The sequence below is a fragment of the Opisthocomus hoazin genome, chromosome W (genome assembly GCF_030867145.1).
Source record: "Opisthocomus hoazin isolate bOpiHoa1 chromosome W, bOpiHoa1.hap1, whole genome shotgun sequence".
Lineage (NCBI taxonomy): Eukaryota > Metazoa > Chordata > Aves > Opisthocomiformes > Opisthocomidae > Opisthocomus > Opisthocomus hoazin.
In genome coordinates this window covers 13,257,097-13,279,130 of record NC_134453.1, presented here as the reverse complement: position 1 = coordinate 13,279,130, position 22,034 = coordinate 13,257,097, and positions in this window count along the sequence as shown.

Genomic DNA, 22,034 nt, shown 5'->3' with positions numbered 1-22,034 from the left:
TGCTCAGCCTCATCTGCCCATGGCACTGCTCGCACAAGCGCACACAGACTGGGGCTGCTTGCTTGCCTTGCCACCTTAAACTTAAAACATAGCACGGGTGTTCCTTCCAAGTGCCTCCAGGAGCCCTGCCCCAAACATGAGAACATCTCCAGAGAGCTCGCAACCAGAAGGGGCTAGCCTGGAAAGCTGTTGCTCCGCCTCATCTGCCCATGTCACTGCTCGCACAGGCACACAGAGACTGGGTGTGCTTGCTTGCCTTGGTACCTCAAAATTCAAACGTACCATAGGGGGTCTTTGCCGGGGTCCTGTCGCAGCCCTGACCCGAATAAGCAAACGTCTCATGATATCTCTGACCAAGAAGGGGCTAGCCTGGAAAGCTGTTGCTCAGCCTCATCTGCCCATGGCATTGGTCGCACAGGCGCACACAGACTGGGGCTGCTTGCTTGCCTTGCCTCCTTAAACTTCAAACATATTACGGGTGTCCCTTCCGGGTGCCTCCAGCAGCCTTGACCCAAATATGAGGACGTCTCCAGATAGCTTGCAACGAGAAGGGGCTAGCCTGGAAAGCTATTGCTCAACCTCATCTGCCCATGGCACTGCTCGCACAGAGGCACAGAGAATGGGGCTTCTTGTTTGTCTTGCCACTTGAAACTCCAAACGTAGCCTGGGAATGGTGGTGTCCCTGCCAGGCTCCTTTGGCAGCCCTGCTCTTAAAATGCGAACGTCTGCAGGTAGCTGGCAGCCAGCAGGGGCTAGCATGGAAAGCTGTTGCTCAGCCTCATCTGCCCATGGCACTGCTCGCACAGAGGCCCAGAGACTGGTGCTGCTTGCTTGTCTTGCCACCTCAAACTTCAAACGTAGCCTGGGAATGGTGGTGTCCCAGCCAGGCTCCTTTCGCAGCCCTGCTCCGAAAGTGCGAACGTCTGCAGATAGCTGGCAGCCAGAAGGGGCCAGCCTGGAAAGCTGTTGCTCAGACTCATCTGCCCATGGCACTGCACGCACAGATGCACAGAAACTGGGGCTGCTTACTTGCCTTGCCGCGTCAAACTTGAAATGTAGCCCGGGGATCCCTTCAGGGTGCCTCCAGCACACCTGCACTGAAAATGCGAACATCTCCAGATATCTCGAATCCAGAAGGGCGTAGCCTTGAAAGCTGTTGCTCAGCCTCATCTGCCCATGGCACTGCTCGCACATATGCGCAGGGACTGGGTCTGCTTGCTTGCCTTGCCAACTTAAACTTGAAACGTAGCCCAGGGCTCCCTTCTTGGTGTGTCTAGCAGCACTGCACCGAAAATGCGAAAGTCTCCAGATAGCTCGAACCCAGAATCCCCGAGCCTGGAAAGCTGTTGCTCAGCCCCATCTGCCCATGGCACTGCTCGCACAGATGCACAGACACTGTGGCTGCTTGCTTGCCTTGCCACATGAAACTACAGAAGTAGCCCGGGGCTCCCTGCCTGGTGCCTATAGCAGCCCTGCACCAAAGGTGCAAATGTCTCCAGATAGCTTGCACCCAGAAGGGGCTAGCCTGGAAAGCTTTTGCTCAGCGTCATCTGCCCATGGCACTGCTCGCACAGGCGCCCAGAGACTGGGGCTGCTTGCTTGCCTTGCCACTTAAAACTTCCAACGTATCCCAGGTGTACCTTCTTGGTGCCTCTAGCAGCACTGCACCGAAAATGCGAACGTCTCCAGATAGCTCGAACCCAGAAGGGCCTAGCCTGGAAAGCTGATGCTCAGCCTCATCTGCCCCTGGCACTGCTCGCACAGGCGCACAGAGACTGGGGCTGCTTGCTGGCCTTGCCACCTCAAACTTCAAACGTAGCTCGGTACTCCGTGATTCGTGTCTCCAGCAGACGTGCTCCGAAAATGCGAACGTATCCAGATAGCTCGAACCCAGAAGGGCCTAGCCTGGAAAGCTATTGCTAAGCCTCATCTGCGCATGGCACAGCTCGCACAGACGCACAGATACTGGGGCTGCTTGCTTGCCTTGCTACTTCAGACTTATAACATTTCCTATGGGGTCTTTGCCAGGCGCCACCCACAGCCCTGACCTGAATATGCGAGCGTACCAGTATATCTCTTACCAAGAAGGGGCTATCCTGGAAAACTGTTGCTCAGCCTCATTTGCCCATGGCACTGCTCGCACAAGAGCACAGAGACTGGGGCAGCTTACTTGCCTTGCTACCTCAAACTTGAAACGTAGCCTAGGGGACCCTTGACGGGCGCCTGCCGTAACCCTGTCCCGAATATGCGAGCATCTCAGGATGTCTCTTACCAGGAAGGGGCTATCCTGGAAAGCTGTTGCTCTGCCTCATCTGCCCATGGCACTGGTCGCACAAGCGCACACAGACTGAAGCTGCTTGCTTGCCTTGCCACCTTAAACTTCAAACATAGTGATGGGGTCCCTTCAGGGTGCCTCCAGCAGCCCTGCCCCAAATATCAGAACGTCTCCAGATATCTCGCAACCATAAGGGGCTAGCCTGGAAAACTGTTGCTCAGCCTCATCTGCCCATGGCACTGCTCGCACAGGCACACAGAGACTGAAGCTGCTTGCTTGCCTTGCAACTCAAACTTCAAACGTAGCCCCAGTGTCCCTGCCGTGAGCCTATAGCAGCCCTGCACCGAAGGTGCAAACGTCTTCAGATAGACCGCACCCAGAAGGGGCTAGCCTGGAAAGCTGTTGCTCAGCCTCATCTGCCCATGGCACTGGTCGCAGAATAGCACACAGACTGGGGCTGCTTGGTTGCCTTGCCACCTTAAAATTCAAACATAGCCTAGGGGGTCTTTGCCGGGGGCCTCCCGCAGCCCTGACCCTAATATGCGAGCGTCTTCAGCATATCTCTTACAAAGAAGGGGCTAGCCTGGAAAGCTGTTGCTCAGCCTCATCTGCCCATGGCACTGCTCACACAGAGGCACAGAGAATGGGGCTTCTTGCTTGTCTTGCCACTTGAAACTCCAAACGTAGCCTGGGAATGGTGGTGTCCCTGCCAGGCTCCTTGGGCAGCCCTGCTCTTAAAATGCGAACGTCTGCAGGTAGCTGGCAGCCAGAAGGGGCTAGCATGGAAAGCTGTTGCTCAGCCTCATCTGCCCATGGCACTGCTCGCACAGAGGCCCAGAGACTGGGGCTGCTTGCTTGTCTTGCCACTTGAAACTTCAAACGAATGCTGGGAATGTGGGTTGTCCCTGCCAGGCTGCTTTCACAGCTCTGCTCCCAAATTGCGAATGTCTGCAGATAGCTGGCAGCCAGAAGGGGCTAGCCTGGAAAGCTGTTGCTCAGCCTCATCTGCCCATGGCACTGCTCGCACAGAGGCACAGAGAATGGGGCTGCTTGCTTGTCTTGCCACTTGAAACTTCAAACGTAGCCTGGGAATGGTGGTGTCCCAGCCATGCTGCTTTCACAGCTCTGCTCCCAAATTGCGAATGTCTGCAGATAGCTGGCAGCCAGAAGGGGCTAGCCTGGAAAACTGTTGCTCAGCCTCATCTGCCCATGGCACTGCTCGCACAGAGGCACAGAGAATGGGGCTGCTTGCTTGTCTTGCCACCTCAAACTTCAAACGCATGCTGGGAATGGTTGTGTCCCTGTCAGGCTACTTTCGCAGCCATGCTCTTAAAATGCGAACGTCTGCAGGTAGCTGGCAGCCAGAAGGGGCTAGCCTGGAAAGCTGTTTCTCAGCCTCATCTGCCCATGGCACTGCTCGCACAGAGGCACAGAGACTGGGGCTGCTTGCTTGTCTTGCCACTTGAAACTTCAAACGCATGCTGGGAATGTGGGTTGTCCCTGCCAGGCTGCTTTCACAGCTCTGCTCCCAAATTGCGAATGTCTGCAGATAGCTGGCAGCCAGAAGGGGCTAGCCTGGAAAACTGTTGCTCAGCCTCATCTGCCCATGGCACTGCTCGCACAGAGGCACAGAGAATGGGGCTGCTTGCTTGTCTTGCCACCTCAAACTTCAAACGCATGCTGGGAATGGTGGTGTCCCTGCCAGCCTCCTTTCGCAGCCCAGCTCCGAAAGTGCGAACGTCTGCAAATAGCTGGCAGCCAGAAGGGGCTAGCCTGGAAAGCTGTTTCTCAGCCTCATCTGCTCATGGCACTGCTCGCACAGAGGCACAGAGAATGGGGCTGCTTGCTTGTCTTGCCACCTCAAACTTCAAACGTAGCCTGGGAAAGTTCGTGTCCCAGCCAGGCTCCTTTCGCAGCCATGCTCTTAAAATGCGAACGTCTGCAGGTAGCTGGCAGCCAGAAGGGGCTAGCATGGAAAGCTGTTGCTCAGCCTCATCTGCCCATGGCACTGCTCGCACAGAGGCACAGAGACTGGGGCTGCTTGCTTGTCTTGCCACCTCAAACTTCAAATGTAGCCTGGGAATGGTGGTGTCCCAGCCAGGCTCCTTTCGCAGCCCTGCTCCGAAAGTGCGAACGTCTGCAGATAGCTGGCAGCCAGAAGGGGCTAGCCTGGAAAGCTGTTGCTCAGCCTCATCTGCCCATGGCACTGCACGCACAGATGCACAGAAACTGGGGCTGCTTACTTGCCTTGCCGCGTCAAACTTGAAATGTAGCCCGGGGATCCCTTCAGGGTGCCTCCAGCACACCTGCACTGAAAATGCGAACATATCCAGATATCTCGAATCCAGAAGGGCGTAGCCTTGAAAGCTGTTGCTCAGCCTCATCTGCCCATGGCACTGCTCGCACATATGCGCAGAGACTGGGGCTGCTTGCTTGCCTTGCCAACTTAAACTTGAAACGTAGCCCAGGGCTCCCTTCTTGGTGCGTCTAGCAGCACTGCACCGAAAATACGAATGTCTCCAGATAGCTCGAACCCAGAATCCCCTAGCCTGGAAAGCTGTTGCTCAGCCCCATCTGCCCATGGCACTGCTCGCACAGACGCCCAGAGAATGGGGCTGCTTGCTTGCCTTGCCAACTCAAACTTCAAACGTAGCACCGGTGTCCTTGTCGGGAGCCTCTAGCAGCCCTGCACCGAAGGTGCAAACATCTCCAGATAGCTCGAACCCAGAAGGGGCTAGCCTGGAAAGCTGTTGCTCAGCGTCATCTGCCCATGGCACTGCTCGCACAGGCGCCCAGAGACTGGGGCTGCTTGCTTGTCTTGCCACTTGAAACTTCAAACGAATGCTGGGAATGTGGGTTGTCCCTGCCAGGCTGCTTTCACAGCTCTGCTCCCAAATTGCGAATGTCTGCAGATAGCTGGCAGCCAGAAGGGGCTAGCCTGGAAAGCTGTTGCTCAGCCTCATCTGCCCATGGCACTGCTCGCACAGAGGCACAGAGAATGGGGCTGCTTGCTTGTCTTGCCACTTGAAACTTCAAACGCATTCTGGGAATGTGGGTTGTCCCTGCCAGGCTGCTTTCACAGCTCTGCTCCCAAATTGCGAATGTCTGCAGATAGCTGGCAGCCAGAAGGGGCTAGCCTGGAAAACTGTTGCTCAGCCTCATCTGCCCATGGCACTGCTCGCACAGAGGCCCAGAGAATGGGGCTGCTTGCTTGTCTTGCCACCTCAAACTTCAAACGCATGCTGGGAATGGTTGTGTCCCTGTCAGGCTACTTTGGCAGCCATGCTCTTAAAATGCGAACGTCTGCAGGTAGCTGGCAGCCAGAAGGGGCTAGCATGGAAAGCTGTTGCTCAGCCTCATCTGCCCATGGCACTGCTCGCACAGAGGCACAGAGACTGGGGCTGCTTGCTTGTCTTGCCACTTGAAACTTCAAACGCATTCTGGGAATGTGGGTTGTCCCTGCCAGGCTGCTTTCACAGCTCTGCTCCAAAATTGCGAATGTCTGCAGATAGCTGGCAGCCAGAAGGGGCTAGCCTGGAAAACTGTTGCTCAGCCTCATCTGCCCATGGCACTGCTCGCACAGAGGCACAGAGAATGGGGCTGCTTGCTTGTCTTGCCACCTCAAACTTCAAACGCATGCTGGGAATGGTGGTGTCCCTGCCAGCCTCCTTTCGCAGCCCTGCTCCGAAAGTGCGAACGTCTGCAAATAGCTGGCAGCCAGAAGGGGCTAGCCTGGAAAGCTGTTGCTCAGCCTCATCTGCTCATGGCACTGCTCGCACCGAGGCACAGAGAATGGGGCTGCTTGCTTGTCTTGCCACCTCAAACTTCAAACGTAGCCTGGGAAAGTTCGTGTCCCAGCCAGGCTCCTTTCGCAGCCATGCTCTTAAAATGCGAACGTCTGCAGGTAGCTGGCAGCCAGAAGGGGCTAGCATGGAAAGCTGTTGCTCAGCCTCATCTGCCCATGGCACTGCTCGCACAGAGGCACAGAGACTGGGGCTGCTTGCTTGTCTTGCCACCTCAAACTTCAAACGTAGCCTGGGAATGGTGGTGTCCCTGCCAGGCTCCTTTCGCAGCCCTGCTCCGAAAGTGCGAACGTCTGCAGATAGCTGGCAGCCAGAAGGGGCTAGCCTGGAAAGCTGTTGCTCAGCCTCATCTGCCCATGGCACTGCACGCACAGATGCACAGAAACTGGGGCTGCTTACTTGCCTTGCCGCGTCAAACTTGAAACGTAGCCCGGGGATCCCTTCAGGGTGCCTCCAGCACACCTGCACTGAAAATGCGAACATATCCAGATATCTCGAATCCAGAAGGGTGTAGCCTTGAAAGCTGTTGCTCAGCCTCATCTGCCCATGGCACTGCTCGCACATATGCGCAGGGACTGGGTCTGCTTGCTTGCCTTGCCAACTTAAACTTGAAACGTAGCCCAGGGGTCCCTTCTTGGTGCGTCTAGCAGCACTGCACCGAAAATACGAATGTCTCCAGATAGCTCGAACCCAGAATCCCCTAGCCTGGAAAGCTGTTGCTCAGCCCCATCTGCCCATGGCACTGCTCGCACAGACGCCCAGAGAATGGGGCTGCTTGCTTGCCTTGCCAACTCAAACTTCAAACGTAGCACCGGTGTCCTTGTCGGGAGCCTCTAGCAGCCCTGCACCGAAGGTGCAAACATCTCCAGATAGCTCGAACCCAGAAGGGGCTAGCCTGGAAAGCTGTTGCTCAGCGTCATCTGCCCATGGCACTGCTCGCACAGGCGCCCAGAGACTGGGGCTGCTTGCTTGCCTTTCCACCTTAAACTTATAAATTAGCCCGGGTGTCCCAGCCGGGTACCTACAGCAGACCTGCACTGAAAACGCGAACATATCCAGATAGCTTGCACCCAGAAGGGCCTAGCCTGGAAAGCTGTTGCTCAGCCTCATCTGCGCATGGCACTGCTCGCACAGGCGCACAGAGACTGGGGCTGCTTGCTTGCCTTGCCACTTAAAACTTCCAACGTATCCCAGGTGTACCTTCTTGGTGCCTCTAGCAGCACTGCACCGAAAATGCGAACGTCTCCAGATAGCTCGAACCCAGAAGGGCCTAGCCTGGAAAGCTGATGCTCAGCCTCATCTGCCCCTGGCACTGCTCGCACAGGCGCACAGAGACTGGGGCTGCTTGCTGGCCTTGCCACCTCAAACTTCAAACGTATCTCGGTACTCCGTGATTCGTGTCTCCAGCAGACGTGCTCCGAAAATGCGAACGTATCCAGATAGCTCGAACCCAGAAGGGCCTAGCCTGGAAAGCTATTGCTAAGCCTCATCTGCGCATGGCACAGCTCGCACAGACGCACAGATACTGGGGCTGCTTGCTTGCCTTGCTACTTCAGACTTATAACATTTCCTATGGGGTCTTTGCCAGGCGCCACCCACAGCCCTGACCTGAATATGCGAGCGTACCAGTATATCTCTTACCAAGAAGGGGCTATCCTGGAAAACTGTTGCTCAGCCTCATTTGCCCATGGCACTGCTCGCACAAGAGCACAGAGACTGGGGCTGCTTACTTACCTTGCTACCTCAAACTTGAAACGTAGCCTAGGGGACCCTTGACGGGCGCCTGCCGTAACCCTGTCCCGAATATGCGAGCGTCTCGTTATGTCTCTTACCAGGAAGGGGCTATCCTGGAAAGCTGTTGCTCTGCCTCATCTGCCCATGGCACTGGTCGCACAAGCGCACACAGACTGAAGCTGCTTGCTTGCCTTGCCACCTTAAACTTCAAACATAGTGATGGGGTCCCTTCAGGGTGCCTCCAGCAGCCCTGCCCCAAATATCAGAACGTCTCCAGATATCTCGCAACCATAAGGGGCTAGCCTGGAAAACTGTTGCTCAGCCTCATCTGCCCATGGCACTGCTCGCAGAATAGCACACAGACTGGGGCTGCTTGGTTGCCTTGCCACCTTAAAATTCAAACATAGCCTAGGGGGTCTTTGCCGGGGGCCTCCCGCAGCCCTGACCCTAATATGCGAGCGTCTTCAGCATATCTCTTACAAAGAAGGGGCTAGCCTGGAAAGCTGTTGCTCAGCCTCATCTGCCCATGGCACTGCTCGCACAGAGGCACAGAGACTGGGGCTTCTTGCTTGTCTTGCCACTTGAAACTTCAAACGCATGCTGGGAATGTGGGTTGTCCCTGCCAGGCTGCTTTCACAGCTCTGCTCCCAAATTGCGAATGTCTGCAGATAGCTGGCAGTCAGAAGGGGCTAGCCTGGAAAGCTGTTGCTCAGCCTCATCTGCCCATGGCACTGCTCGCACAGAGGCACAGAGAATGGGGCTGCTTGCTTGTCTTGCCACCTCAAACTTCAAACGTAGCCTGGGAATGGTGGTGTCTCTGCCAGGCTCCTTTCGCAGCCCTGCTCCGAAAGTGCGAACGTCTGCAGGTAGCTGGCAGCCAGAAGGGGCTAGCATGGAAAGCTATTGCTCAGCCTCATCTGCCCATGGCACTGCTCGCACAGAGGCACAGAGACTGGGGCTGCTTGCTTGTCTTGCCACTTGAAACTTCAAACGCATGCTGGGAATGTGGGTTGTCCCTGCCAGGCTGCTTTCACAGCTCTGCTCCCAAATTGCGAATGTCTGCAGATAGCTGACAGCCAGAAGGGGCTAACCTGGAAAGCTCTTGCTCAGCCTCATCTGCCCATGGCACTGCTCGCACAGAGGCACAGAGAATGGGGCTGCTTGCTTGTCTTGCCACCTCAAACTTCAAACGCATGCTGGGAATGGTGGTGTTCCTGCCAGCCTCCTTTCGCAGCCCAGCTCCGAAAGTGCGAACGTCTGCAGATAGCTGGCAGCCAGAAGGGGCTAGCCTGGAAAGCTGTTTCTCAGCCTCATCTGCTCATGGCACTGCTCGCACAGAGGCACAGAGAATGCGGCTGCTTGCTTGTCTTGCCACCTCAAACTTCAAACGTAACCTGGGAAAGTTCGTGTCCCAGCCAGGCTCCTTTCGCAGCCCTGCTCCGAAAGTGCGAACGTCTGCAGGTAGCTGGCAGCCAGAAGGGGCTAGCATGGAAAGCTGTTGCTCAGCCTCATCTGCCCATGGCACTGCTCGCACAGAGGCACAGAGACTGGGGCTGCTTGCTTGTCTTGCCACCTCAAACTTCAAACGCTTGCTGGGAATGTGGGTTGTCCCTGCCAGGCTGCTTTCACAGCTCTGCTCCCAAATTGCGAATGTCTGCAGATAGCTGGCAGTCAGAAAGAGCTAGCCTGGAAAGCTGTTGCTCAGCCTCATCTGCCCTTGGCACTGCTCGCACAGAGGCACAGAGAATGGGGCTGCTTGCTTGTCTTGCCACCTCAAACTTCAAACGCATGCTGGGAATGGTGGTGTTCCTGCCAGCCTCCTTTCGCAGCCCAGCTCCGAAAGTGCGAACGTCTGCAGATAGCTGGCAGCCAGAAGGGGCTAGCCTGGAAAGCTGTTTCTCAGCCTCATCTGCTCATGGCACTTCTCGCACAGAGGCACAGAGAATGGGGCTGCTTGCTTGTCTTGCCACCTCAAACTTCAAACGTAGCCAGGGAAAGTTCGTGTCCCAGCCAGGCTCCTTTCGCAGCCATGCTCTTAAAATGCGAACGTCTGCAGGTAGCTGGCAGCCAGAAGGCGCTAGCATGGAAAGCTGTTGCTCAGCCTCATCTGCCCATGGCACTGCTCGCACAGAGGCCCAGAGACTGGGGCTGCTTGCTTGTCTTGCCACCTCAAACTTCAAACGTAGCCTGGGAAAGCTGGTGTCCCTGCCAGGCTCCTTTCGCAGTCCTGCTCCGAAAGTGCGAACGTCTGCAGATAGCTGGCAGCCAGAACGGGCTAGCCTGGAAAGCTTTTGCTCAGCCTCATCTGCCTATGGCACTGCTCGCAGAGAGGCACAGAGAATGGGGCTGCTTGCTTGTCTTGCCACCTAAAACTTGAAACGTAGCCTGGGAAAGCTGGTGTCCCTGCCAGCCTCCTTACGCAGCCCTGCTCCGAAAGTGCGAACGTCTGCAGATAGCTGGCAGCCAGAAGGGGCTAGCCTGGAAAGCTGTTGCTCAAACTCATCTGCCCATGGCACTGCTCGCACAGAGGCACACAGACTGGGGCTGCTTGCTTGCCTTGCCACCTTAAACTTCAAACATAGCACGGTTGTCCCTTCCGGGTGCCTCCAGCAGCCCTTCCCCAAATATGAGGACGTCTCCAGATAGCTTCCAACCAGAAGGGGCTAGCCTGTAAAACTGTTAATCAGCATCATCTGCACATGGAACTGCTCGCAAAGCTGCACAGAGACTGGGGCTGCTTGCTTGGCTTGCCACCTCAAACTTCAAACATAGCCCGGGTGACTCTTCCGGGTGCCTCCAGCAGCCCTGCCCCAAATATGAGAACGTCTCCACATAGCCCGCACCCAGAAGGGACTAGCATTGAAAGCTGTTGTTCAGCCTCATCTGCCCATGGCACTGCTCGCACAGGCACACAGAGACTGGGTCTGCTTCCTTGCCTTGCCAGCTGAAACTTCAAACGTACCCTAGGGGGTCTTTGCCGCGGTCCTTTCGCAGCCCTGGCCAGAATACGCAAACGTCTCATGATATCTCTTACCAAGAATGGGCTAGCCTGGAAAAGTGTTGCTCAGCCTCATCTGCCCATGGCATTGCTTGCACAGGAGCACAGAGACTGGGTCTGCTTGCTTGCATTGCCACCTCAATCTTCAAACATGTCCCGGGAATCCCTGCCGAGTGCCTCCAGCAGACCTGCACTGAAAACGCGAACGTCTCCAGATAGCTCGAACCCAGAAGGGGATAGCCTGGAAAGCTGTTGCTGAGCCTCATCTGCCCATGGCACTGCTTGCACAGGCGCACAGAGACTAGGGCTGCTTGCCTCCCTTGCCACCTCAAAATTCAAACGTACCATAGGGGGTCTTTGCCGGGGTCTTTTCGCAGCCCTGACCCGAATACGCAAACGTCTCAGGATATCTCTTACCAAGAAGGGGCTAGCCTGGAAAGCTGTTGCTCAGCCTCATCTGCCCATGGCACTGCTTGCACAGACGCACAGAGACTAGGGCTGCTTGCCACCCTTGCCACCTCAATCTTCAAACGTAGTCCGGGGATCCCTGCCGGGTGCCTCCAGCAGACCTGCACTGAAAATGCGCACATCTCTAGATAGATCGCACCCAGAAGGGACTAGCCTGGAAAGCTGTTTCTCAGCCTCATCTGCCCTTGGCACTGCTCGCACAGAGGCACAGAGAATGGGGCTGCTTGCTTGTCTTGCCACCTCAAACTTCAAACGTAGCCTGGGAAAGTTGGTTTCCCAGCCAGGCTTATTTCGCAGCCCTGATCCGAAAATGCGAACGTCTGCAGATAGCTGGCAGCCAGAAGGGGCTAGCCTGGAAAGCTGTTGCTCAGCCTCATCTGCCCATGGCAGTGCTCGCACAGAGGCACAGAGACTGGGGCTGCTTGCTTTTCTTGCCACCTCAAACTTCAAACGTAGCCTGGGAATGGTGGTGTCCCAGCCAGGCTCCTTTCGCAGCCCTGCTCTTAAAATGCGAACGTCTGCAGATAGCTGGCACCCAGAAAGGGCTAGCCTTGAAAGCCGTTTCTCAGCCTCATCTGCCCATGCCACTGCTCGCAAAAGCGCACAAAGACTGGGACTGCTTGCTTACCTTGCTACCTCAAACTTCAAATGTAGCCTAGGGGACCCTTGCCGGGCGCCTGCCGTAAACCCTGTCCCGAATATGCGAGCGTCTCAGGATATCTATTACCAAGAAGGGGCTATCCTGGAAAGCTGTTGCTCAGCCTCATCTGCCCTTGGCACTGCTCGCACAGATGCACACAGACTGGGACTGCTTGCTTGCCTTGCCGCGTCAAATTTGAAACGTAGCCCAGGGGTCCGTTCTTGGTGCATCTATCAGCACTACACAGAAAATGCGAACGTCTCCAGATAGCTCGAACCCAGAAGGGCCTAGCCTGGAAAGCTGTTTTTCGGTCTCATGTGCACACGGCACTGCTCACACAGGCGCACAGAGACTTGGGCTGCTTGCTTGCCTTGCCACCTCAAACTTCAAAAGTAACCTAGGGGGTCCTTGTCAAGCTCCTTCCGCAGACCTGACCTGAATTCGCGATCGTCTCAGGATATCTCTTACCAAGAAGGGACTAGCCTGGAAAGCTTTTGCTCAGCCTCATCTGCCCATGGCACTAGTCGGACAGGCGCACTCAGACTGGGGCTGCTTCCTTTCCTTGCCATCTTAAACTTCAAACATAGCCCGGGTGTCCCTTCCTAGTGCCTCCAGCAGCCCTGCCCCAAATAGGCGAACGTCTCCAGATAGCACTCAACCAGAAGGGGCGAGCCTGGAAAGCTGTTGCTCAGCCTCATCTGCCCATGGCACTGCTCGCACAGGCGCCCAGAGACTTGGGCTGCTTGCTTGCCTTGCCACCTCAAACTTCAAACGTAGCCCGGGTGTCCCTTCTTGGTGCCTCCAGCAGCACTGCACCGAAAATGCGAACGCCTCAGGATAGCTCGCACCCAGAAAGGGCTAGCCTTGAAAGCTGTTGCTCAGCCTCATCTGCCCAAGGCGCTGCTCGCACAGGCGCACAGAGACTAGGGCTGTTTGCTTGCCTTGCCACCTCAAACATCAAATGTAGCCTAAGGGGTCATATCTGGGGGCCTTCTGCAGCCCTCACCCGAATATGAAACGTCTCAGGATATCACTTACCAAGTATTGGCTAGCCTGGAAAGCTGTTGCTCTGCCTCATCTGCCCATGGCACTGCTCGCACAAGCGCACACAGACTGGGGCTGCTTGCTTGCCTTGCCGCGTCAAACTTGAAACGAAAAACACAGAAAAACACAGAAAATGCGAACGTCTCCAGATAGCTCGAACCTGGAAGGGCATAGCCTGGAAAACTGTTGCTCAGCCTCATTTGCCCATAGCACTGCTCACACAGATGCACAGAGACTGGGTCTGCGTGCTTGCCTTGCCACCTCAAACTTCAAACAAATCCCGGGCGTCCGTGCCGGTTGCCTCCAGCAGACCTGCACTGAAAATGCAAACATCTCCAGATAGATCTTACCCAGAAAGGGCTAGCCTTGAAAGCTGTTGCTCAGCCTCATCTGCCCATGGCAGTGCTCGCACAGACGCACAGAGACTGGGGCTGCTTGCTTGCCTTGCTACTTCAAACTTATAACATTTCCTAGGGGGTTTTTGCCAGGGGCCTCTCACAGCCCTGACGTGAATACGAGAACGTCTCAGTATATCACTTACCAAGAAGGAGCTAGCGTGCAAAGCTGTTGCTCAGCCTCATCTGCCCATGGCACTGCTCGCACAGATGTACAGAGACTGGGGCTGCTTGCTGGCCTTGCCACCTCAAACTTAAAATGTAGCCCGGGACTCCGTGATTTGTAACTCCAGCAGACGTGCTCCGAAAATGCGAACGTCTCCAGATAGCTCGAACCCAGAAGGGCCTAGCCTGGAAAGCTGTTGCTCAGCTTCATCTGCCCATGGCACTGGTCGGACAGGCTGACTCAGACTGGGGCTGCTTGCTTGCCTTGCCACCTTAAACTTCAAATATAGCCCGGGTGTCCCTTCCGGGTGCCTCCAGCAGCCCTGCCTTAAATATGCGAACGTCTCCAGATAGCTCTCAAACAGAAGGGGCGAGCCTGGAAAGCCGTTGCTCAGCCTCATCTGCGCATGGCACTGCTCGCACAGGCACACAGAGACTGGGGCTGCTTGCTTGCCTCGCCAACTCAAGCTTCAAAAATATCCTAGGGGGTCCTTGCCAAGCTCATTCCGCAGCCATGACATGAATCCACGAGTGTCTGAGGATATCTCTTATCAAGAAGCGGCTAGCCTGGAAAGCTGTTGCTCAGCCTCATCTGCCCATGGCACTGCTCGCACATATGCGCAGGGACTGGGGCTGCTTGCTTGCCTTGCCAACTTAAACTTGAAACGTAGCCCAGGGGTCCCTTCTTGGTGCGTCTAGCAGCACTGCACCGAAAATACGAATGTCTCCAGATAGCTCGAACCCAGAATCCCCTAGCCTGGAAAGCTGTTGCTCAGCCCCATCTGCCCATGGCACTGCTCGCACAGACGCCCAGAGAATGGGGCTGCTTGCTTGCCTTGCCAACTCAAACTTCAAACGTAGCACCGGTGTCCTTGTCGGGAGCCTCTAGCAGCCCTGCACCGAAGGTGCAAACATCTCCAGATAGCTCGAACCCAGAAGGGGCTAGCCTGGAAAGCTGTTGCTCAGCGTCATCTGCCCATGGCACTGCTCGCACAGGCGCCCAGAGACTGGGGCTGCTTGCTTGCCTTTCCACCTTAAACTTATAAATTAGCCCGGGTGTCCCAGCCGGGTACCTACAGCAGACCTGCACTGAAAACGCGAACATATCCAGATAGCTTGCACCCAGAAGGGCCTAGCCTGGAAAGCTGTTGCTCAGCCTCATCTGCGCATGGCACTGCTCGCACAGGCGCACAGAGACTGGGGCTGCTTGCTTGCCTTGCCACTTAAAACTTCCAACGTATCCCAGGTGTACCTTCTTGGTGCCTCTAGCAGCACTGCACCGAAAATGCGAACGTCTCCAGATAGCTCGAACCCAGAAGGGCCTAGCCTGGAAAGCTGATGCTCAGCCTCATCTGCCCCTGGCACTGCTCGCACAGGCGCACAGAGACTGGGGCTGCTTGCTGGCCTTGCCACCTCAAACTTCAAACGTATCTCGGTACTCCGTGATTCGTGTCTCCAGCAGACGTGCTCCGAAAATGCGAACGTATCCAGATAGCTCGAACCCAGAAGGGCCTAGCCTGGAAAGCTATTGCTAAGCCTCATCTGCGCATGGCACAGCTCGCACAGACGCACAGATACTGGGGCTGCTTGCTTGCCTTGCTACTTCAGACTTATAACATTTCCTATGGGGTCTTTGCCAGGCGCCACCCACAGCCCTGACCTGAATATGCGAGCGTACCAGTATATCTCTTACCAAGAAGGGGCTATCCTGGAAAACTGTTGCTCAGCCTCATTTGCCCATGGCACTGCTCGCACAAGAGCACAGAGACTGGGGCTGCTTACTTACCTTGCTACCTCAAACTTGAAACGTAGCCTAGGGGACCCTTGACGGGCGCCTGCCGTAACCCTGTCCCGAATATGCGAGCGTCTCGTTATGTCTCTTACCAGGAAGGGGCTATCCTGGAAAGCTGTTGCTCTGCCTCATCTGCCCATGGCACTGGTCGCACAAGCGCACACAGACTGAAGCTGCTTGCTTGCCTTGCCACCTTAAACTTCAAACATAGTGATGGGGTCCCTTCAGGGTGCCTCCAGCAGCCCTGCCCCAAATATCAGAACGTCTCCAGATATCTCGCAACCATAAGGGGCTAGCCTGGAAAACTGTTGCTCAGCCTCATCTGCCCATGGCACTGCTCGCAGAATAGCACACAGACTGGGGCTGCTTGGTTGCCTTGCCACCTTAAAATTCAAACATAGCCTAGGGGGTCTTTGCCGGGGGCCTCCCGCAGCCCTGACCCTAATATGCGAGCGTCTTCAGCATATCTCTTACAAAGAAGGGGCTAGCCTGGAAAGCTGTTGCTCAGCCTCATCTGCCCATGGCACTGCTCGCACAGAGGCACAGAGACTGGGGCTTCTTGCTTGTCTTGCCACTTGAAACTTCAAACGCATGCTGGGAATGTGGGTTGTCCCTGCCAGGCTGCTTTCACAGCTCTGCTCCCAAATTGCGAATGTCTGCAGATAGCTGGCAGTCAGAAGGGGCTAGCCTGGAAAGCTGTTGCTCAGCCTCATCTGCCCATGGCACTGCTCGCACAGAGGCACAGAGAATGGGGCTGCTTGCTTGTCTTGCCACCTCAAACTTCAAACGTAGCCTGGGAATGGTGGTGTCTCTGCCAGGCTCCTTTCGCAGCCCTGCTCCGAAAGTGCGAACGTCTGCAGGTAGCTGGCAGCCAGAAGGGGCTAGCATGGAAAGCTATTGCTCAGCCTCATCTGCCCATGGCACTGCTCGCACAGAGGCACAGAGACTGGGGCTGCTTGCTTGTCTTGCCACTTGAAACTTCAAACGCATGCTGGGAATGTGGGTTGTCCCTGCCAGGCTGCTTTCACAGCTCTGCTCCCAAATTGCGAATGTCTGCAGATAGCTGACAGCCAGAAGGGGCTAGCCTGGAAAGCTCTTGCTCAGCCTCATCTGCCCATGGCACTGCTCGCACAGAGGCACAGAGAATGGGGCTGCTTGCTTGTCTTGCCACCTCAAACTTCAAACGCATGCTGGGAATGGTGGTGTTCCTGCCAGCCTCCTTTCGCAGCCCAGCTCCGAAAGTGCGAACGTCTGCAGATAGCTGGCAGCCAGAAGGGGCTAGCCTGGAAAGCTGTTTCTCAGCCTCATCTGCTCATGGCACTGCTCGCACAGAGGCACAGAGAATGCGGCTGCTTGCTTGTCTTGCCACCTCAAACTTCAAACGTAACCTGGGAAAGTTCGTGTCCCAGCCAGGCTCCTTTCGCAGCCCTGCTCCGAAAGTGCGAACGTCTGCAGGTAGCTGGCAGCCAGAAGGGGCTAGCATGGAAAGCTGTTGCTCAGCCTCATCTGCCCATGGCACTGCTCGCACAGAGGCACAGAGAATGGGGCTGCTTGCTTATCTTGCCACTTGAAACTTCAAACTTAGCCTGGGAATGGTGGTGTCTCTGCCAGGCTCCTTTCGCAGCCATGCTCTTAAAATGCGAACGTCTGCAGGTAGCTGGCAGCCAGAAGGGGCTAGCATGGAAAGCTGTTGCTCAGCCTCATCTGCCCATGGCACTGCTCGCACAGAGGCACAGAGACTGGGGCTGCTTGCTTGTCTTGCCACCTCAAACTTCAAACGCTTGCTGGGAATGTGGGTTGTCCCTGCCAGGCTGCTTTCACAGCTCTGCTCCCAAATTGCGAATGTCTGCAGATAGCTGGCAGCCAGAAGGGTCTAGCCTGGAAAGCTGTTGCTCAGCCTCATCTGCCCATGGCACTGCTCGCACAGAGGCACAGAGAATGGGGCTGCTTGCTTGTCTTGCCACCTCAAACTTCAAACGTAGCCTGAGAATGGTGGTGTCCCTGCCAGCCTCCTTTCGCAGCCCTGCTCCGAAAATGCGAACGTCTGCAGATAGCTGGCAGCCAGAAGGGGCTAGCCTGGAAAGCTGTTTCTCAGCCTCATCTGCTCATGGCACTGCTCGCACAGAGGCACAGAGAATGGGGCTGCTTGCTTGTCTTGCCACCTCAAACTTCAAACGTAGCCAGGGAAAGTTCGTGTCCCAGCCAGGCTCCTTTCGCAGCCATGCTCTTAAAATGCGAACGTCTGCAGGTAGCTGGCAGCCAGAAGGCGCTAGCATGGAAAGCTGTTGCTCAGCCTCATCTGCCCATGGCACTGCTCGCACAGAGGCCCAGAGACTGGGGCTGCTTGCTTGTCTTGCCACCTCAAACTTCAAACGTAGCCTGGGAAAGCTGGTGTCCCTGCCAGGCTCCTTTCGCAGTCCTGCTCCGAAAGTGCGAACGTCTGCAGATAGCTGGCAGCCAGAACGGGCTAGCCTGGAAAGCTTTTGCTCAGCCTCATCTGCCCATGGCACTGCTCGCAGAGAGGCACAGAGAATGGGGCTGCTTGCTTGTCTTGCCACCTAAAACTTGAAACGTAGCCTGGGAAAGCTGGTGTCCCTGCCAGCCTCCTTACGCAGCCCTGCTCCGAAAGTGCGAACGTCTGCAGATAGCTGGCAGCCAGAAGGGGCTAGCCTGGAAAGCTGTTGCTCAAACTCATCTGCCCATGGCACTGCTCGCACAGAGGCACACAGACTGGGGCTGCTTGCTTGCCTTGCCACCTTAAACTTCAAACATAGCACGGTTGTCCCTTCCGGGTGCCTCCAGCAGCCCTTCCCCAAATATGAGGACGTCTCCAGATAGCTTCCAACCAGAAGGGGCTAGCCTGTAAAACTGTTAATCAGCATCATCTGCACATGGAACTGCTCGCAAAGCTGCACAGAGACTGGGGCTGCTTGCTTGGCTTGCCACCTCAAACTTCAAACATAGCCCGGGTGACTCTTCCGGGTGCCTCCAGCAGCCCTGCCCCAAATATGAGAACGTCTCCACATAGCCCGCACCCAGAAGGGACTAGCATTGAAAGCTGTTGTTCAGCCTCATCTGCCCATGGCACTGCTCGCACAGGCACACAGAGACTGGGTCTGCTTCCTTGCCTTGCCAGCTGAAACTTCAAACGTACCCTAGGGGGTCTTTGCCGCGGTCCTTTCGCAGCCCTGGCCAGAATACGCAAACGTCTCATGATATCTCTTACCAAGAATGGGCTAGCCTGGAAAAGTGTTGCTCAGCCTCATCTGCCCATGGCATTGCTTGCACAGGAGCACAGAGACTGGGTCTGCTTGCTTGCATTGCCACCTCAATCTTCAAACATGTCCCGGGAATCCCTGCCGAGTGCCTCCAGCAGACCTGCACTGAAAACGCGAACGTCTCCAGATAGCTCGAACCCAGAAGGGGATAGCCTGGAAAGCTGTTGCTGAGCCTCATCTGCCCATGGCACTGCTTGCACAGGCGCACAGAGACTAGGGCTGCTTGCCTCCCTTGCCACCTCAAAATTCAAACGTACCATAGGGGGTCTTTGCCGGGGTCTTTTCGCAGCCCTGACCCGAATACGCAAACGTCTCAGGATATCTCTTACCAAGAAGGGGCTAGCCTGGAAAGCTGTTGCTCAGCCTCATCTGCCCATGGCACTGCTTGCACAGACGCACAGAGACTAGGGCTGCTTGCCACCCTTGCCACCTCAATCTTCAAACGTAGTCCGGGGATCCCTGCCGGGTGCCTCCAGCAGACCTGCACTGAAAATGCGCACATCTCTAGATAGATCGCACCCAGAAGGGACTAGCCTGGAAAGCTGTTTCTCAGCCTCATCTGCCCTTGGCACTGCTCGCACAGAGGCACAGAGAATGGGGCTGCTTGCTTGTCTTGCCACCTCAAACTTCAAACGTAGCCTGGGAAAGTTGGTTTCCCAGCCAGGCTTATTTCGCAGCCCTGATCCGAAAATGCGAACGTCTGCAGATAGCTGGCAGCCAGAAGGGGCTAGCCTGGAAAGCTGTTGCTCAGCCTCATCTGCCCATGGCAGTGCTCGCACAGAGGCACAGAGACTGGGGCTGCTTGCTTTTCTTGCCACCTCAAACTTCAAACGTAGCCTGGGAATGGTGGTGTCCCAGCCAGGCTCCTTTCGCAGCCCTGCTCTTAAAATGCGAACGTCTGCAGATAGCTGGCACCCAGAAAGGGCTAGCCTTGAAAGCCGTTTCTCAGCCTCATCTGCCCATGCCACTGCTCGCAAAAGCGCACAAAGACTGGGACTGCTTGCTTACCTTGCTACCTCAAACTTCAAATGTAGCCTAGGGGACCCTTGCCGGGCGCCTGCCGTAAACCCTGTCCCGAATATGCGAGCGTCTCAGGATATCTATTACCAAGAAGGGGTTATCCTGGAAAGCTGTTGCTCAGCCTCATCTGCCCTTGGCACTGCTCGCACAGATGCACACAGACTGGGACTGCTTGCTTGCCTTGCCGCGTCAAATTTGAAACGTAGCCCAGGGGTCCGTTCTTGGTGCATCTATCAGCACTACACAGAAAATGCGAACGTCTCCAGATAGCTCGAACCCAGAAGGGCCTAGCCTGGAAAGCTGTTTTTCGGTCTCATGTGCACACGGCACTGCTCACACAGGCGCACAGAGACTTGGGCTGCTTGCTTGCCTTGCCACCTCAAACTTCAAAAGTAACCTAGGGGGTCCTTGTCAAGCTCCTTCCGCAGACCTGACCTGAATTCGCGATCATCTCAGGATATCTCTTACCAAGAAGGGACTAGCCTGGAAAGCTTTTGCTCAGCCTCATCTGCCCATGGCACTAGTCGGACAGGCGCACTCAGACTGGGGCTGCTTCCTTTCCTTGCCATCTTAAACTTCAAACATAGCCCGGGTGTCCCTTCCTAGTGCCTCCAGCAGCCCTGCCCCAAATAGGCGAACGTCTCCAGATAGCACTCAACCAGAAGGGGCGAGCCTGGAAAGCTGTTGCTCAGCCTCATCTGCCCATGGCACTGCTCGCACAGGCGCCCAGAGACTTGGGCTGCTTGCTTGCCTTGCCACCTCAAACTTCAAACGTAGCCCGGGTGTCCCTTCTTGGTGCCTCCAGCAGCACTGCACCGAAAATGCGAACGCCTCAGGATAGCTCGCACCCAGAAAGGGCTAGCCTTGAAAGCTGTTGCTCAGCCTCATCTGCCCAAGGCGCTGCTCGCACAGGCGCACAGAGACTAGGGCTGTTTGCTTGCCTTGCCACCTCAAACATCAAATGTAGCCTAAGGGGTCATATCTGGGGGCCTTCTGCAGCCCTCACCCGAATATGAAACGTCTCAGGATATCACTTACCAAGTATTGGCTAGCCTGGAAAGCTGTTGCTCTGCCTCATCTGCCCATGGCACTGCTCGCACAAGCGCACACAGACTGGGGCTGCTTGCTTGCCTTGCCGCGTCAAACTTGAAACGAAAAACACAGAAAAACACAGAAAATGCGAACGTCTCCAGATAGCTCGAACCTGGAAGGGCATAGCCTGGAAAACTGTTGCTCAGCCTCATTTGCCCATAGCACTGCTCACACAGATGCACAGAGACTGGGTCTGCGTGCTTGCCTTGCCACCTCAAACTTCAAACAAATCCCGGGCGTCCGTGCCGGTTGCCTCCAGCAGACCTGCACTGAAAATGCAAACATCTCCAGATAGATCTTACCCAGAAAGGGCTAGCCTTGAAAGCTGTTGCTCAGCCTCATCTGCCCATGGCAGTGCTCGCACAGACGCACAGAGACTGGGGCTGCTTGCTTGCCTTGCTACTTCAAACTTATAACATTTCCTAGGGGGTTTTTGCCAGGGGCCTCTCACAGCCCTGACGTGAATACGAGAACGTCTCAGTATATCACTTACCAAGAAGGAGCTAGCGTGCAAAGCTGTTGCTCAGCCTCATCTGCCCATGGCACTGCTCGCACAGATGTACAGAGACTGGGGCTGCTTGCTGGCCTTGCCACCTCAAACTTAAAACGTAGCCCGGGACTCCGTGATTTGTAACTCCAGCAGACGTGCTCCGAAAATGCGAACGTCTCCAGATAGCTCGAACCCAGAAGGGCCTAGCCTGGAAAGCTGTTGCTCAGCTTCATCTGCCCATGGCACTGGTCGGACAGGCTGACTCAGACTGGGGCTGCTTGCTTGCCTTGCCACCTTAAACTTCAAATATAGCCCGGGTGTCCCTTCCGGGTGCCTCCAGCAGCCCTGCCTTAAATATGCGAACGTCTCCAGATAGCTCTCAAACAGAAGGGGCGAGCCTGGAAAGCCGTTGCTCAGCCTCATCTGCGCATGGCACTGCTCGCACAGGCACACAGAGACTGGGGCTGCTTGCTTGCCTCGCCAACTCAAGCTTCAAAAATATCCTAGGGGGTCCTTGCCAAGCTCATTCCGCAGCCGTGACATGAATCCACGAGTGTCTGAGGATATCTCTTATCAAGAAGCGGCTAGCCTGGAAAGCTGTTGCTCAGCCTCATCTGCCCATGGCACTGCTCGCACATATGCGCAGGGACTGGGGCTGCTTGCTTGCCTTGCCAACTTAAACTTGAAACGTAGCCCAGGGGTCCCTTCTTGGTGCGTCTAGCAGCACTGCACCGAAAATACGAATGTCTCCAGATAGCTCGAACCCAGAATCCCCTAGCCTGGAAAGCTGTTGCTCAGCCCCATCTGCCCATGGCACTGCTCGCACAGACGCCCAGAGAA